At 41.3% G+C, this 18238-nt stretch overlaps 1 protein-coding gene across 10 annotated transcripts in view; it reads right to left on the bottom strand.

Annotated features, from left to right (window-relative positions):
• DTX3 (deltex E3 ubiquitin ligase 3) overlaps positions 1–18238 on the bottom strand; it is an 87254-nt gene that overhangs the window by 18358 nt on the left and 50658 nt on the right. For 6 of the 10 annotated variants that reach the window (XM_056562579.1, XM_056562576.1, XM_056562580.1 and 3 more), the window contains one exon: positions 11128–11221. The exons of the other annotated variants lie outside the window; for them this stretch is intronic. The gene's annotated coding sequence lies outside the window, so the exon portion shown is untranslated. The remainder of the gene's footprint in view (positions 1–11127; positions 11222–18238) is intronic. 10 annotated transcript variants of the gene reach the window in all.

Here is an 18238-nt window from a genome sequence, read left to right as displayed (position 1 = left end):
GGTGATTAAACAAGTGTGTAATCATTTATATTTCAACAGTTTTTTTCCCCAAATTGGCCTGTTTTCAGGGGCTGGTGTGTGCAGGGAATGGGCATTTACATGTTCTAATGATGCCACCTTCTAATTACTATATTATTTATATGATATTTGCTACTGGTTTAATTAATGTTCATTCATTATGTAAATGAGCTCAGCTCTGAGCACAGTTAAAACCCTACTGTATTTATCTTCTCTGGGGCTTGATAAAGGTTCAATAGCAGCAGTAACAAAGTGCATGGTAGATGAATAATAGGTCAGTGTTCACTATGGATGCGCGCTGCTTGTTTTCTACATCCTAAGTGCTACAGTAGTTTACACTAGTTCACACACTACAAAAGCTTCGGCAATAAGACTTGAAACCATGCAAACATCTCCTTAAAAACATGGGAAACTGACTTACTGGCCAGGTTTAGATGATGACAGCAATCACAGTCTACTTTTGGTGGAGCAGCAATGTACATGGTAACTCTCTAATCACAATAAAGCACTACCAGACACCCATGCAGTCAATTATCAACTTTCGATTACAGTGCGAGCAACCCTGTTTAGTGTATGGGGTTGCGTAGTGCAGATAACTATCAGAACCTACAACGTAGAGGGGGAAGATAGTGTAGCTAGAAAGGGGGGACTTAGTAATATACCTGGGGGTGGAGCGGAGGGAGGGGTTAGCATAGTTAATAGGGATAGGCGTCTTAGGAAGAAAAAAAAAAAAACATACACCATTGTATTGCATGATGACTAATGCCAGAAGTCTGTCCAATAAAACAGAGGAACTGGAGTGGTTGATGTCTGAAGAAAATTATGACATAGTGGGTATAACAGAGACTAGGTTGGATGATACCTGTGACTGGGCGGTCAACATACAGGGTTATAGTCTATTCAGGAAGGATAGGACAAAACGGAAAGGGGGAGGAGTTTGTCTTTATGTGAAATAGAGTCTGAAGGCCGCACTGCGGGAGGATATATGGGAGGAAAACGATAATGTGGAGTAATTATGGGTAGAAATATATGGAAATAAAAATAAAAAAATTCTGGTAGGGGTTTGTTATAAGCCACCAAACATGATGGAAGAGCCAGAAGATCAATTACTGAGGAAAATAAACAAGGCAGAAACTCAAAATGAGGTGTTAATAATGGGGGACTTTAACTATCCTGATATAAACTGGGAGACTGAGTCCTGTGAATCTCATAAAGGGAACAGGTATCTGACTACAGCTAAAGACAATTATCTGTCCCAAATGGTGCAGGGCCTGACCAGAGGGGGCGCCCGACTACACTTAATATTAACCAACAGACCTGACAGAGTAACTAATGTGCAGGTAGAAGGACACCTGGGACATAGTGATCATAATATAATACATTATAACTTGTTCTTCAATAAGGGAATCTCTCGAGGGGCCACAATAACAATGAACTTTAGGAAGGCAAAGTTCGATCAACTCAGAGAAGCCCTTAACAATATAAAATGGGATAATGTCCTCAAAAATATGAATACTGACACTAAATGGGAACTTTTAGGAATATCTTAAATTCTCATTGTATATGTAGATTATGTAGATATGTAGATGTATATACCCTATGGGAATAAAAGGGTCAGAAATAAAAGAAAACCAATATGGATGAATAAAAATGTTAAGGGGGCAATAAATGACAAAATTAACCCCTTAAGGACTCAGGGTTTTTCCGTTTTTGCACTTTCGTTTTTTCCTCCTTACCTTTTAAAAATCATAACCCTTTCAATTTTCCACCTAAAAATCCATACTATGGCTTATTTTTTGCGTCGTCAATTCTACTTTGCAGTGACAGTCATTTTACCCAAAAATGCACGGCGAAACAGAAAAAAAATCATTGTGCGACAAAATCGAAAAAAAATGCCATTTTGTAACTTTTGGGGGCTTCCGTTTCTACGCAGTGCATATTTCGGTAAAAATTACACGTTATCATTATTCTGTAGGTCCATACGGTTAATATGATACCCTACTTATATAGGTTTGATTTTGTCGCACTTCTGGAAAAAATCATAACTACATGCAGGAAAATTTATATGTTTAAAAATGTCATCTTCTGACCCCTATAACTTTTTTATTTTTCCATGTACAGGGCGGTATGAGGACTATTTTTTTGCGCCGTGATCTGAAGTTTTTATCGGTATGATTTTTGTTTTGATCGGACTTTTTGATCACTTTTTATTCATTTTTTTAATGGTATAAAAAGTGACCAAAATATGCTTTTTTGGACTTTGGAGTTTTTTGGCGCGTACGCCATTGACCGTGCGGTTTAATTAATGATATATTTTTATAGTTCGGACATTTACGCACGCGGTGATACCACATATGTTTATTTATTTATTTTTTTACACTGTTTTATTTTTTTTTATGGGAAAAGGGGGGTGATTCAAACTTTTATTAGGGAAGGGGTTAAATGACCTTTATTAACCCCTTTTTTTAAATTTTTTTTGCAGTGTTATAGGTCCCATAGGGACCTATAACACTGCACACACTGATCTCCTATGCTGATCACTGGCGTGTATTAACACGCCTGTGATCAGCATTATCGGCGCTTGACTGCTCCTGCCTGGATCTCAGGCACGGAGCAGTCATTCGTCGATCGGACACCGAGGAGGCAGGTAAGGGCCCTCCCGGTGTCCGGTCAGCTGTTTGGGACGCCGCGATTTCACCGCGGCGGTCCCGAACAGCCCGACTGAGCAGCCGGGTCACTTTCAGTTTCACTTTAGAAGCGGCGGTCAGCTTTGACCGCCGCTTCTAAAGGGTTAATACCGCACATCGCCGCGATCGGCGATGTGTGGTATTAGCCGCGGGTCCCGGCCGTTGATGAGCGCCGGGACCGACGCTATATGATGCAGGATCGCGGCGCGATTCCGCTTCATATCGCGGGAGTCGGCGCATGACGTAAATATACGTCCTGCGTCGTTAAGGGATTAAAGCATTTAAATGGGCACTGTCACCAACTTTATTTTTTGATATGTTGTAGTACTTATGTACTACAACATATCTCTAATATACTTTTATTATTATTTTTTTTCATTAAAAAGGTTTAATTTACATTTAAAAACCGGCTACTGAAAAAGGACTGATTTTGGAGTGGCAATCAGTCCTTTTTCAGTTAGGCTGCACTCGCTCCCTGCCTGTCAGACAGGCGGGAGCGAGCGCATTGGCTCCGCGGCCAATGGCTGGGAGGCCACTAATCCCGCACGTTGCCGCCGCTGTCCCTGCACGCCCGCTGCCGGACTCTGCAGTAACTGCAAGTGTTATGAGGGAACGGGGTATGCGGGGGGGGGGGGGAGGAGGGAACGGGCTAGTGCCGTAGCGGGGGGGGGGAGGGGGGTTGGAACAGGCTAGCAAAAAAATAAAAAATAGGATGGTGGGAGCTACCCTTTAAACTACTAAAACAGGACAACAGTGAAGAAGCATTAAAAATCTATAGAGAAAAAGTTAAATATGTAAAATAAAGATAAAAGCTGCAAAAATAGAGACAGAAAGACTCATTGCCAAAGAGAGTAAAATTAACCCCAAAATGTTCTTTAAAGGAGTAGTCCAGTGGTGAACCCAGTGGTGTACAACTTATCCCCTATCCTGAGGATAGGGGATAAGTTTGAGATCGCGGGGGGTCCGACCGCTGGGGCCCCCTGCGATCTTCTGTACAGAGCCCCTACAGCCCGCTGGAAAGGGGCGTGTCGACCTCCGCACGAAGCGGCGGCCGACACGCCCCCTCAATACAACTCTATGGCAGAGCCGAAGCTCTGCCTTCGTCAATCTCCGGCTCTGCCATAGAGATGTATTGAGGGGGCGTGTCGGCCGCCGCTTCGTGCGGAGGTCGACACCCGCTATCTGGCCGGAGAGCCTGGCTCCCGTACAGGGAGATCGCAGGGGGCCCCAGCGGTCGGACCCCCCGCGATCTCAAACTTATCCCCTATCCTTAGGATAGGGGATACGTTTTTCACCACTGGACTACCCCTTTAACTATATAAATAGCAAAAAGGTCAAAAATGAAAGTGTTGACCCTAAAAAATGATGAGGAAGAAATTACAGACGGGGATCAGGAAAGAGCAAATATACTAAACAAATTCTTATTCACTGTATTCACCGAGGAAAATGAAATGCCAGGTGAAATACAGTGTGATAAGGTAAAATCCCCAGTACAGGTCACCTGTCTAACCCAGGAAGAAGTACAGTGCTGCCTACAAAAAATCCAAATAGACAAATCACCAGGTCTAGATAGCATTCACCCCGTGTTCTAAAGGAATTAAGTAATGTTATAGACAGACCTCTATTTTAAATATTCAGGGACTCTATAGTGACAGGGACTGTTCCCCAGGACTGGCGCATGGCAAATGTGGTGCCAATATTTAAAAAGGGGACAAAAGGTGACTCCAGGAATTATAGGCCTGTTAGTTTAACCTCCGTTGTATGTAAATTGTTTGAGTGTTTTCTAAGAGATGCTACTTTGGAGTTTCTTGATAAAAATAAATGTATGACTCCATATCAGCATGGCTTTATGAGGGATCGGTCCTGTCAAACTAACCTGATCAGCTTTTATGAGGGGGTGAGCTCCAGACTGGACCATGGGGCAATCGCTGGATGTCGTATATCTGGATTTTTCCAAAGCATTTGATACAGTTCCACATAAAAGATTGGTGCATAAAATGAGAAGGATCGGGCTGGGGAAGAATGTGTGTAAGTGGGTAAGTAACTGGCTAAGTGATAAGAAACAGAGGGTGGTTATTAATGGTACTTATTTTGATTGGGTGACTGTTACTAGTGGGGTACCACAGGGGTCAGTCTTGGGTCCTGTTCTATTTAATATATTTATTAATGACCTTGTAGAGGCGTTGAATAGTAAAGTAGCAATCTTTGCAGATGATACTAAACTCTGTAAAGCGGTAAAACACAATAGAGGACAGTACACTGTTACAAATGGATCTGGATAGTTTGGGGGTTTGGGCTGAGAAGTGGCAGATGAGGTTTAACACTGATAAATGTAAAGTAATGCACATGGGGAGGAAAAATCCGGGACGGGGTTATATATTAAATGGGAGCACACTTGGGACGACTGACGTGGAAAAGGACTTAGGGGTCTTAGTTAATAGAAAACTTAGCTGTAGTGACCAGTGTCGGGCAGCTGCTGCCAAGGCAAATAAAATCATGGGGTGCATCAATAGGGGCATAGATGCCCACGACAAGGAAATAATTCTACCGCTGTACAAATCACTAGTCAGACCACACATAGAATACTGTGTACAGTACTGGGCTGGGATGGGAGGACTACAGTACCCAGAAAGATTATTAGAATTGGGGTTACTTAGTTTAGAAAAAGAAGGCTTAGGGGCGACCTAATAACTATGTATAAATATATCAGGGGGCAGTACAGAGATCTCTCCCATGATCTATTTATATCCAGGACTGTATCTATAACAAGGGGGCATCCTCTACCTTTAGAAGAAAGAAGGTTTCTACACCACCACAGACGGGGGTTCTTTACTGTAAGAGCAGTGAGACTAGAATTCTCTCCCAGTGGAGGTGGTCATGTGAACTCTGTTCAAAAGGGGTCTGGATGCCTTTTTAGGAGAATAATAACATTGATGGTTATGTATACTAGATATTTAGGGACAGCATGTTGATCCAGAGATTTATTCTGACTGCCATATTTGGAGTCGGGAAGGAATTTTTACCTCTAGTATGAGGGTTTTTTGCCTTCCTATGGATCAACTCAGTAGGGACTCATTAGGGATATAGGTTGAACTAGATGGGCTCTGGTCTTTTTTCAACCTTATGAACTATGTTACTATGTTTACACAAGATGACGTAACCAGGATAGTCCTGGAAGATAGTCCTTGCATGGCCTCAAAGCAGGTGTTTTATACTGTCTTTGTTTTTTTCTGTTTGCACCTATTAAAGGGGTACTCCGGCCCTAAGACATCTTATCCCCTATCCAAAGGATAGGGGATAAGATGTCTGATCGCAGGATTCCCGCCACTGGGGACCCCCGCAATCTCGAATGCAGCATCCGCCTGTGGGAGCTGCACGCGGTGCTGCAGCCTACGAGTCTGCCGGGTCACGACTACAGGGCCGAAGTATCATGATGTCACGTCTCCGCCCCGTGTGACTTCACGCCACCACCCCGCAATGCAGGTCTATGGGAGGGGGCGTCATGCCGTGACTCCGGCCCCGTGGCCATGACCCGGCAGACTCTGAGGCTGCAGCGATGCATGCAGCTCCCACAGGTGGGTGCTGCATGCCAGATTGCGGGGATCCCCAGCGGCCAGAAATCTTATCGCCTACCATTTGGATAGGGGAAAAGATGTCTTAGGGCCAGAGTACCACTTTAATGAATGGTCCATTATTGGCCTTGGAACATGTTGTAATCTGTGTTAAAATGAAGAAGACTAAAAAGGCCAACACAGAGGCCCGTATTTTATAGTGTGTAACTTAGCCATCAGGTGTTTGCAACCTATCCTATGTTTGATAAGATGTCTGATCGTGGGGGTCCCGCCAAGAGGGATTCCCACAGCGCTGCTTGCACAGCCGCCCGGACGTAGATTTTCACAGCTGTCAAAATCTAGGTCCGGGAGCGGGGCTGTGAGAATCCCCATCCCTCTTCTCCTCCTGAGGGATGACGGAGCTGTGTATGGGGGGCTCAGGGAGGTGCAGAACTGCTTCCTGCACAGCTCTGCCTTCCTCCTCCCCTTGCTGTATGTTCAGAAATCTCTGGACGGTTGAGGGGAGGGGCCGATGCAAAATTGCATGGGGCGCAGTTCTGCACCCCACACTGGAGTATCATGACATCATGGCCCCACCCCCTTGTGATGTCACGGACCGTCCCCTTAATGCATGTCTATGGGAGGGGGTGTGGTGACCATCATGCCCACTCCCATAGACTTGTATTGAGGGGGCAAGGCATGACGTCACGAGTGGCGGGCCGTGATGTCACGATACTCCAGCCCCTGTATCCCCCGTCATCAGGAAGGGAGCGAACTTTGCTCTGTGCAGCAGATGATACAGGGTGCTGCAGGAGAGATCACAGGGGTTCCCAGCGGCGGAACCCCCGTGATCAGACATCTTATCCCCTATCCTTTAGATAAGGGATAAAATGTCTAGGGGCAGAGTACCCCTTTAATACTGGAGCTGCATGTAGTTAAAATAAACCAATAAACAGAAGGCCGACCCAATCTCAGTAAATACCAAGGACATCATATGTTTTTTTTTACATAAATAATATCTCAGTTGGTACTATGTGTCAAGTAATATTACAAACACAGTTCTAAAAAGAATTGTCATGCAGTAAAATCCTTTGAGGTGTCAAGTGAACCATAACATATCTACCATCTATCTGATCAAAGCTGTCATATTTTATAAGACACGGGTAGACTAGATAGTTTAACGTAAATAAATGAAATTGTGTTGTTCCATCCTGAAGCCCTGGCTCCCAGCAGTTCACCGTCAGCCTCACGTTTGACACAATAAACAGCCTGCCTTTCAATCAATCACTAAAAGTGTCTACAGAACATGGCAGAGCTGCCTTCTCATGGGGGCACAGAGACAGGTTGAGAATTTTTAACCCTCAATAAGGATTAGAGAATCAAAAAGTTCTGTAAAATGTCCTTATTTATTAGACTATTATTAGGATAAATACCAGAAGATTTATGTAATTGTCTCTCTTTGCATGCTGCTATAGAGGCTGGTGACATCACTCATCAGGATCTGCCCATTCATTTCATGGGTATGACTTTACTGATTTCTATGAGAGGCACCGGCATAGTCAAGGGACAGCCTATCCACATGGAAAAGTGATAGTCTAAAGCTATGGTTATAACTACAACTGCGATCACATAAATTACTTTTAGTGACCATTAAAGGGGTACTCCACTGGAAAACATTTTTATTTTTTTTTTAAATCAACTGGTGGCAGAAAGTTATACAGATTTGTAAATTACTTCTATTTAAAAATCTTAATCCTTCCAGTACTTAAAATCTGCTGCAGGCCTCACAGGAAGTTCTTTTCTTTTTGTATTTCTTTTCTGTCTGACCACAGTGCTCTCTGCTGACACTCTCTGTCCATGTCAGGAGCTGTCCAGAGCAGGATAGGTTTGCAATGGGGATTTGCTTCTGCTCTGGACAGTTCCTGACATGGACAGAGGTGTCAGCAGAGAGCACTGTGGTCAGACAGAAAATAAATGTGAGGCATGCAGCAGATTTTAAGTACTGGAAGGATTAAGATTTTGAAATAGAAATAATTTACAAATCTGTTTAACTTTTTGGCACCAGCTGATTTAAAAAAATAAATAAAAATTTTTTCCACAGGAGTACTCCTTTCATGATCCTATTATATGAAAAATGGCAAACACTGATCTAACCTTCCGATAACATTTTCTGGAGAGGGTCAGGAGGCCACCATACACCTTAGACATTCGGCTGATCCCGTCCCAGCAGGTTTGGCTGACTTTAGTATAAGGTGTATGGGCACCTTCAGACAGCTGTTGACTGAATGCTTGTCCTTCAGACAGGTGTTTCTACCAGAAGCATGAACCAGCACTATCAGAGCATTGGCAGGGGATCAGAGGCAGGTGAGTACTTTCTTTTTCATACCGCCCTGAACTAAAACACTAAAGCTAAAAAAAAAAAAAGATCTTCCTGAGCTTTTATAATGTGTTTGAGTAGTTGTGAAAGGCAAGAATGATGTAGTCTGCACCTCTATTTTGTTTGCTTTTTAAAATACCAGACCCCTCACAGAACCCTGCTGGTCCCCAACAGTATTTCAGTCCCAGCTGTCATGGTTTAGTTTAAAATGGTGTGATTACAGTCTAAAAAATGATTACATTCCTTCAGCAATAAATGTAACAGCAGATTGTAAACATATCCTTTACAGCAGTGGTCTCAAACTGTGCCCCCCCAGATGTTGCAAAACCTACACTCCCAGCATGCCCGGACAGCTGTCCAGGCATGCTGGAAGTTTAAGTTTTGCAACATCTGGAGGGCCACAGTTTAAGACCACTGCTTTACGGTTTTCTCAACACACCACCAAATAACATTTGAGGATATGGCCTCTTTGTTTTTGTGACATCTTACCATCGTCTACAAATCTCTGGAATCGGCAAAAACCCAGTTTCACTTTAGACTGTCTTAAGGATGTTACATTTGGTTGCATAATGATTTTTCTTCTCACTGTTTGTGATCTGCTCTGTGAAGAGAACAGTTCCCATACAACAAGCTAGTTCCTGCATTTAGATTGTGAGTGGCCAAGTTTAGCTGGCATTTAAAATGTTCAAATATGACCCAACTCAATAAATCTAAAATTGAATTAGCTCCTGAGATAAACATTTCAGTTTTCATTCTTTGGTTCTCACGGTCTAAAATACATGCATAAATAAATGACTGGTGTTGAGAAGGAATCCACCCTGCTGTAATCTTGTTTCTGTGCCAGAATATTGGGTTATTTTCCATCTACAAGAACTGAAATATTTGGAAAATCGGCCAAAATAATTAAATTTTTAATTAAAAGGCTAAAAAGAAGTAATTTATGAAAATGTGAATCAACAAAACAACTTCTATTTGTGCACTAAGTAGGCCATGCTTGTCCAGTTTTCTTGCAGAGAACAGGTTCAATATATTTGTATATAAAAGTGCTTTATGGTATGTAGTATTTGTGACGTCCAATCACACCTTAAAGGGGCATTCTAATCCTAAATATTTATGGCATAAATACCTCTGGGCCCTTCACCTATCATGAATGCAGATGTCCCATGACCACTAGGATAAGTTACATGGCAATACCTCTAAGGAAGGATTAAAAGTCAGCAATAAAGACTTTTTGTGCACACAATTATTTGTGTTTGATGTTTCTTTGTAGAAACTCTTTAGGTGCCTATATACCTTAAATAGCTATTGGCCAAACAAACTACTCTCTCCTGTTTGGCCCATATACATGAACATTCGGCTATGTTCTGAATGGGGAGAGGGTCATTTATCCGCGGCCAGATTTCTCAAGGGGGGGGGGGCTCATCTCCCTAAGAACACTGATCCCCTTCCCCCAACATCATCTGTTAGGGGAGAATTTTGAGGCCACCGTATAGATTACACAGTAGGCCTGTCCCACCGAAACTAATGAGTTTTGCTGAGTTTTCACTGGTTGAGGCACAATTAAGTCATGGTCAGTTATTGGCTGAGTGGCAGTATGACACTCTGGGCCCTGACGGCACTCCAGAACCAGGCGTCAAGATTTCTAGGCGGAAAAGGACAACAGCTGGGAGCAGAGCGGGACGCAGGAGGCACCGCTGGAACACTGGATGTCAACAGGCAGCAGCTCTGGTAAGAGTGGATTCCAATATTCAATAGGTACAGTAGCTGCATTTTTATATGCTTTATCCTTTCATTCTGATAGGAGATAAGCCATTGTCAAAGGCCTTTGAAAATGGATTTACTCCCCTCTACGTATCTGGAATAAAGGCAACTGACTCGAGTGCATGTGTTCAGGGGAGATTGGAAGAGAAAGCTGTTTTCTGACAGCTATCTAATGACTAGCCTTAGGACCCTATCACGCACTATACACAAGCTCCAGCACATGTTTATAGAGTCTCTACATGGATCGAGCGTGGGGGGCACACGAACGATCACTGGATTGCCCTTTGCTGCATTCGCCCATCTGCCTATTCTATGAGGGAGATCATTTTTTTAAAGGTCAAAACGACTCGATTAGCTGACGGGTGGATGTTTTCTTGTTTGTCAGCTGATCGCTAACCCTATTACACAGGGTGAGTTTGGCCTTTTTAGCCAATAATCACCCCATGTAATAGGACCTTCAGTCTAGTATTTTCAATAGATTTGTATTAGAACAGGCACCCATAAAGTTTATTATACCTTTGTCTCCTTTATTGCAAGTCCATATGGACATGCACAGGATGTGGTACTGTTGTAATGTATGGTAGAAGGACCAAGGCATGTGGCAATTTTTGTCAAAGGGTTAAACATCGATTTTGTTTCCCTTGAGTCTTACACCAAAATTTTAAGGTTAATAAAACTGGGGAAGTTAGGTGAAGAAGTTATCTATACAAGTATGAGAATAAATGCCTCTTACCTTCATTGTTACACTTTTTATGTCGCTAGCATCGCTAGTATATAAAACCATTGATCCTTTAGAATCCTGTAGATATCTGGCAGTTCTGGAGCTTCTGAAGGAAAATTGCTAAAATTTAGAGAAGTTGAACATTCTTACATCTAAAGGATTTTCTCTCTTTGGGGGTCAAGCCCTTGACCTTAATTGGAAACATACTGGCTTTAAGTATAGCTGGTTTATAATAAAGTATAGTAGCTACACTGATAGCACGTAGGTAAATAAATCATTTCAAAAACAATATTCATCTGTATATTAGCTTAGTTTCTATAACAGAACAGTCGGTTTCATTTTTATTGCGATGTAAGGACCAGGGTGAAATATCAAGAGTAGTTTATAGGTGTGCAGACCAAAGGAGAAGATAAAACACAAAATAACAGTACAACAAGAAGAAAAAAAAAGTGCATATCTGAACGGTCTTACTGCTGATTCCTTACGGCGCCACTTGCTATGTTTGGAATGTCCACCTGGGCAGATATTCCATATTGTACAAGGGGCCTTAGGGATCACTGCACATTTAGGAATTTCTACCCAGTTCCTATTATCCTAAAGGAGCAATAAGAAAGGAGAATTTCCATAAATATTAACAAAAATTTATACCAGAAAATTGAACTGCCATACATATTAAAAAAAAGTTATACCAGAAAATAAGTAGCAAATTTATAAAAGCATTTGCTGCCATGTTACTGGGATTTGTCCAGCCCTCCCTTACCTCCAGCACTATGACCACAACTAAAAAGTATTAGAGTGGTACAGATTACAATGACCCAATATTGCTGTACATTCATGTACTATTTTCTATGTTGCTTCATTGCTCATTGGAGTGATACAAAATAGTTGCAAAACTGTATACACTTTTTAAGATCCATGTGCTTCAAATGAAAACATACTGTAGAAGGCTAAACAGTACAGTAACACACTTTGGCAACCTGTCAAAAAAAGGATGCTGATGTAAAGTCTGATGTGTTGCCTCTGGGCTCTTGACTTTAAAGGGAACCTGTCACACACAGTCCAGTCTGCAGGCAGCATGTTATAGAGCCAGAGGAGTGAGCAGATTTATATAGTTTATAGAGTTTTGTGGAAAAAGGTTTAGGATAACGTGTCATTCTGGACTAAGCAGTCATGTGGGTTGTCCTATTCAATGATTGAAAGCTCTCTCTATATGCAGACTAAGTAGTACTACCCAAATGACTACTTAATCCAGAATGAACAGAGATTTACAAGAATGAATGACACCTTATCCCAGAACATTCCCAGAAATATCAATCTACACAGCTCCTCCTGCTCTATAACATGATACCTGCAGGTTAGACTGCATTTTAATATTGATATTGTCTTTTATAAGCCAAATATGGCTTAGTGGTGACAGCATTAATCCATTTCTGTATTCTGTGTCAAAGTGAGAATTAAAAACGTGGCATGTGTTTAACCCCTTAACCACCCCGAGCGTATATTTACGTTCGTGGCCTGCTCCCGGTATGTGAATCGCGCTCAGGAGCTGAGCATGCTACATACCTGCGGGGTCCCGGTTGCTATGAGCAGCTAATACCAAACATTGCCAATCGGGCTGATGACTGGCATTAACCCTTTAGACGCCGAGATCAAAGTTGATAGCAACATGTAAACTGGGAGAAAATACTGCTGCTTAGCTCAGCGGAGCTGCTCGAGACCGCCGCGGCATCCCGAACAGCTGAGAGGACAGCGGGAGGTGCCTTAACATGCTCCACCCTGTCCGATCGTTGTTTGATTGCTCCAAGCCTGAGACCCAGGCTTGAGCAATCAAGCGCAGATAACAGTGATCAATGCTATGCTATGGCATAGCATTGTTCAGTGTATGCAATCTAAGGATTGCATGTAATAGTCCCCTATGGGGGCAAAAAAAAGTGTAAAAAAAGTTTTTAAAAAAGTGTGAATAAATGTGATTTAAAGGGGTACTCCGGTGAAAACCTTTTTTCTTTTAAATCAACTGGTGGCAGAAAGTTAAACATATTTGTAAATTACTTCTATTAAAAAATCTTAATCCTTCCAGTACTTACTAGCTTCTGAATGCTACAGAGGAAATTCCTTTCTTTTTGGAACACTGAAGGCATCACGAACACAGTGCTCTCTGCTGACATCTCTGTCCATTTTAGCAACTGTGCATAGCAGATGTATGCTAAGGGCAGCATGGTGGCTCAGTGGTTAGCACTGCTGCCTTAAAGTGCTGGGGACTTGGGTTCAAATCCCACTAAGGACAATAAATAAAGCATTATTATAATAACGTCAGCAGAGAGAACTGTGGTCATGATGTCATCAGAGAGCATTCCAAAAAGAAAAGAATTTCCTCTGTAGTATTTAGCAGCTAATAAGTACAGGAAGGATTAAGATTTTTTAATAGAAGTAATCTACAAATATGTTTAGCTTTCTGCCACCAGTTGATTTAAAAGAAAAAAGGCTTTCACCGGAGTACCCCTTTAACCCCTTCCTGAATAAAAGTTTGAATCACCCCCCTTTTCCCATTTAAAAAAAAATGTAAACAATAATAAAAATAAACATATGTGGTATCGACACGTGTGTACATGTCCGAACTATAAAAATATAATGTTACCTAAACTGTACAGTCAACGGCGTAAACGTAAAAAAATTCCAAAGTCCAAAATTGTGTATATTTGGTCACTTTGGTCAAAAATTATATGTACATGATCATGATTAGGTACTATTTATTTATTTTTAGCAATATGACAGGTACGCTTTAACCCCTTAAAGACTAGATTTTTTTTATTTTTCCACTCTCGTATTTCCCACCTCACTTCTATAAATCAGAACGCTTTCAATTTTGCACCTATAGACTCATATGAGGGCTTGTTATTTGTGCCACCAATTGTACTTAGTAATGACATCAATCATTTCAACCAAAAATCAATGGCGAAACCAGAAAAAATTATTTTGTGGGGCAAAATTGGAAAAAAACGCGATCAAAAAGTACCATCAAAACAATCATGTAACCAATAAAAACTTCAGATCACGGCGCAAAAAAAAAAAAAAAAAAAATGAGCCTTCATACCGCCCCGTATATGGAAAAATTATTTTAAACATACTCATTTTGGTGCATGTAGTTATAATTTTTTTAAATAGTAAACGGAAAAAAAAACTATACAAATTGGGTATCATTGTAACCGTATGGACCTACAGAATAAACATATGGTCTCATTTTTATCCGAAAAGTGCACTGTGTAAAATCGGAAGCTCCCAAAAGTTACAAAATAGCGTTTTTTTCCAATTTTGCCCCACAACATTTTTTTTTCTGGTTTCGCCATAAATTTTGGGGTGAAATGATTGATGTCATTACAAAGTACAATTGGTGGCGCAAATAACAAGCCCTCATATGAGTCTGTAGGTGCAAAATGCGAAAGCATTCTGATTTATAGAATTAAGGTGGAAAATACGAGAGTGGAAAAACATATAAACATCTGGTCTTTAAGGGGTTAAAGCGTACCTGTCATATTGCTAAAAAAAAAAATAGTACCTAATCATGATCATGTACATGCACATATCATTTTTATGTGTCTAGGACCTATATATCCCTAACAAATAGCATTTATATCTTGCTCACTTGCTTTGTCTTCTTGCCTTGTAAAGGGGCGTGCCCGTTTCTCTCCCTCACTGTGATGACTGAGCCTGGCAGTCTGCAAATCACTGCACAGTAGTTTTTATGAATACATTTTCTATATGTTCATAGTCAAGCTGGATTCTAATCAACATAGCTCTCACTATGTGTGTCATTCAGCTTTCAAAGACTCCTGAATGTCTGATCACCTTCTTTGTCATTCAGGAGTCAGAAAAAGCTCTGGCTGTTCAAGCATGCTGGGAGTTGTAGTTTTTGCAACAGCTGGAGCTGTAGTATTTGTAAAGCACTGTGTTAGAGCAGTGTTGCCTTTAGCTGTTGCAAAACTCCAACTCCCAGCATGCCCACACATTCTTAGTTTTGCAAGAGCTGGAGGCACACAGCTGGAGAATACACAGCTCTAAAACAGAGTTTAACAAAGATTGTACCCCCAGCTGTTGCAAAACTACAACTCCCATCATAGGAGTTGTAGTTTAGGAACAGCTGGAGGCTGCAGTGGTGCAATGGTGATCTCCTATACTGGATACCAACACATTTTACTGCCGGTATTCGGTATGCTGCAAAATACAGAGTAGTCTGTCTGCATAGAGACAGATGACCCCTAGTGGGTCGCGACTACTCTCTTTTTTCTGTGCAGTGTCCTAAGCAAAAAATTTAAATCTTGCTTACCAAAGCAAAAAGTGATTTTTGACTTGAGTGGTCAGAGATTTATCAAGTACGAAAGTCACAAAAAAGTCGCATTACATGAAAAAACCTACTAAATTTACTCCAGGTCAGACATGGAGCAGAAAAAGCTACTACCGAAGCAAAAAAAGAAAAATTGATTGCGTGAAAGAAATTTATCAACAGGCTGAAAGCAGTTGATAAATAAGTCGCACATAAGCAAAAAAAATTGTAAAAAAGATCTAAAAAAAAGGAATACATAAGCAAACTTTGATAAATGTCCCCCTGTTAGACTTTGTCTGGCTCATCAGGTTTTACATTAGCATCCTTTTTTGACAGACATTAAAGGGGTACTCTGGCCCTGAGACATCTTATCCCCATCCAAAGGATAGGGGATAAGATGTCTCACCACGGGGGTCCCGCCGCTGGGGAGCCCCGCAATCTTGTGTTCGCCACCCACCTGTTTGAGCTGCATGCCACGGTGCCAGCTCACAAACAGCCAGGTGGCGACCACGGGGCCGGAGTATGGTGATGTCACGACTCAACACGACTTATCAGCTGATGTATGTTCCAGAGGAAGTTCTTTTCTTTTTTGAAGTTCCTTCTGTCTGACCACAGTGCTCTCTGCTGACACCTCTGTCCATGTCAGGAACTGTCCAGAGCAGTAGCAAATCCTTACAGCAAACCTATTCTGCTCTGGACAGTTCATGACATGGACATAGGTGTCAGCAGAGAACAGTGTGGTCAGACAGAAAGGAAATTCAAAAAGAAAAGAACTTCCTGTGGAGCATAGAGCAGCTGATAAGTACTGGAAGGATTAAGATTTTTAAATAGAAGTCATATACAAATTTGTTTAACTTTCTGGCACCAGTTGATTTAAAAAATAAAAATGTTTTCCAGGGGAGTACCCCTTTAAATTCTCTTCAGCCCAGACATCTACTGTTGTTGGTCCAAACCATACCAAAGCTATACCAGGCCTCAACGTCTGCATTTGGGCCCTAAACATTCATTTACTTATCATAGCTTCCCAAAGTAATTCTGCCTGGTCCTCACAAGAACATGGGCCTCATTACAGCTTTTAGTTCAAGACAAAATGTTAACAATTTGCTTCAATGTATTACTAGTCTCCTGAACAGAGAAGAACATGAAAGTAGTCAGTTATGTTGCAGTCAGAGGTAGGTCATTGCAACAAAAACAAAATAAGCACTCCCTAGATGTGCCTCGCCAACACCTGAAGCACTCATCTACATTAGGATAAGTAGGGTTGAGGGTCTACATCAGCATATGCATCAAACATATCTTTTTTCAGTATTGAATAACTATTTAATTAAAAGGAATATGGTGCAGTATACTTCTATTTAACAACAGGAACTTATTAGCAACGTATTTCACTGTATGTAATCCTATGTAGTTGGATAGGTCACAGTCATCTGTCCAACGGGGGGTGGGCAGAGAAGAACATTCTGTAAGTCCCCTGTTTCTTATAAGCAAAAATAGGTATGATATATATATATATATATATATATATATATATATATATATATGCCTTCACTAGGAAAGAATATGCTCTCAACTACATAGAAATCTTCCATTAGGACATCCCTTTCTGGTTTGGAACTTAGATTGCCTACTGTATATCCAATACCTAACTGTATGGCACCTTTCAATGTAGAAGATGTGGTCTTTTTGTATGTGGTTTCCCCTGAGGCATCAACTCCACGGTGCCCAATCTTTTTACCAGCTCCTGGCTCAGCAGCTGCTTTCTTTTCAGTTACATCTTCCCAACACTCCGCTGTGGAGCCCCCAGCCGCCCGCTCCGGGCTATTCCCGCACCCCTCTTCCTCTTCAGGCTCCTCGATCCTCCTCTATACCGTTCTCTTGACAGCCAAGATATATAAATAAATAAATAAATAAATAAAATACAACTACGCAGGAGCTTTCCTTGTTTGATAATGTATAGATGTTTATGGTGCCAGTACCGTATTCATGTAGAGAACACACCTCTTGACTGCAGCTTATATGTACACTAGTTCCCCTAAAATGCTAGAGGAACGTGACACTGAAGAAGTTTAGTTGACAGATAAGGGTCGTGCAGGTTCAGGGTCTCCATGACAACAGTGAAAGTCGAGTAAAATGTTCGGTGTGTAGGTGCTATAAAGGCATTAGCTGAAGAGCTATTAGAAGGTCTGGGAGCTCCTCAGAACAGAACATATTAAAGTAAGTAATATGCCAACACCTTTTGAAAGACGTTTATAGAAGATGCACAGTACAAGTGATTAGAAAACCCATGTTATTGCTGGGAATTATTTATAACACATACAAATTAAAGGGGTACTCACCTGGAAAACATTTTTTTTTTTTTTTTTTTTTTTTTAAATCAATTGGGGCCAGAAAGTTAAACAGATTTGTAAATGACTTCTATTTAAAAATCTTAACCCTTTCCAGTACTTATCAGTTGCTGTATGTTCCACAGGAAGTTCTTTTCTTTTTGAATTGCTTTTCTGTCTGACCACAGTGCTCTCTGCTGACACCTCTGTCCATTTTAGGAACTGTCCAGAGTAGGCGCAAATCCCCATAGCAAACCTATCCTGCTCTGGACAGTTCCTAAAATGGTGTCAGCAGAGAGCACTGTGGTCAGACAGAAAGGAAATTCTAAAAGAAAAGAGCTTCCTGTGGAGCATATAGCAGCTGATAAGTAATAGAAGGATTTTTTAATAGAAGTAATTTACAAATCTGTTTAACTTTCTGGCACCAGTTGATTTAAAAAGAAAAAAAAAGGTCTTCCAGGAGAGTACCCCTTCAACAATC

Source organism: Hyla sarda, chromosome 2 (genome assembly GCF_029499605.1).
Source record: "Hyla sarda isolate aHylSar1 chromosome 2, aHylSar1.hap1, whole genome shotgun sequence".
Taxonomy (NCBI): domain Eukaryota; kingdom Metazoa; phylum Chordata; class Amphibia; order Anura; family Hylidae; genus Hyla; species Hyla sarda.
The sequence above is the reverse complement of the archived record's forward strand: the minus strand, read 5'-3'. Positions and strand labels throughout refer to the sequence as shown.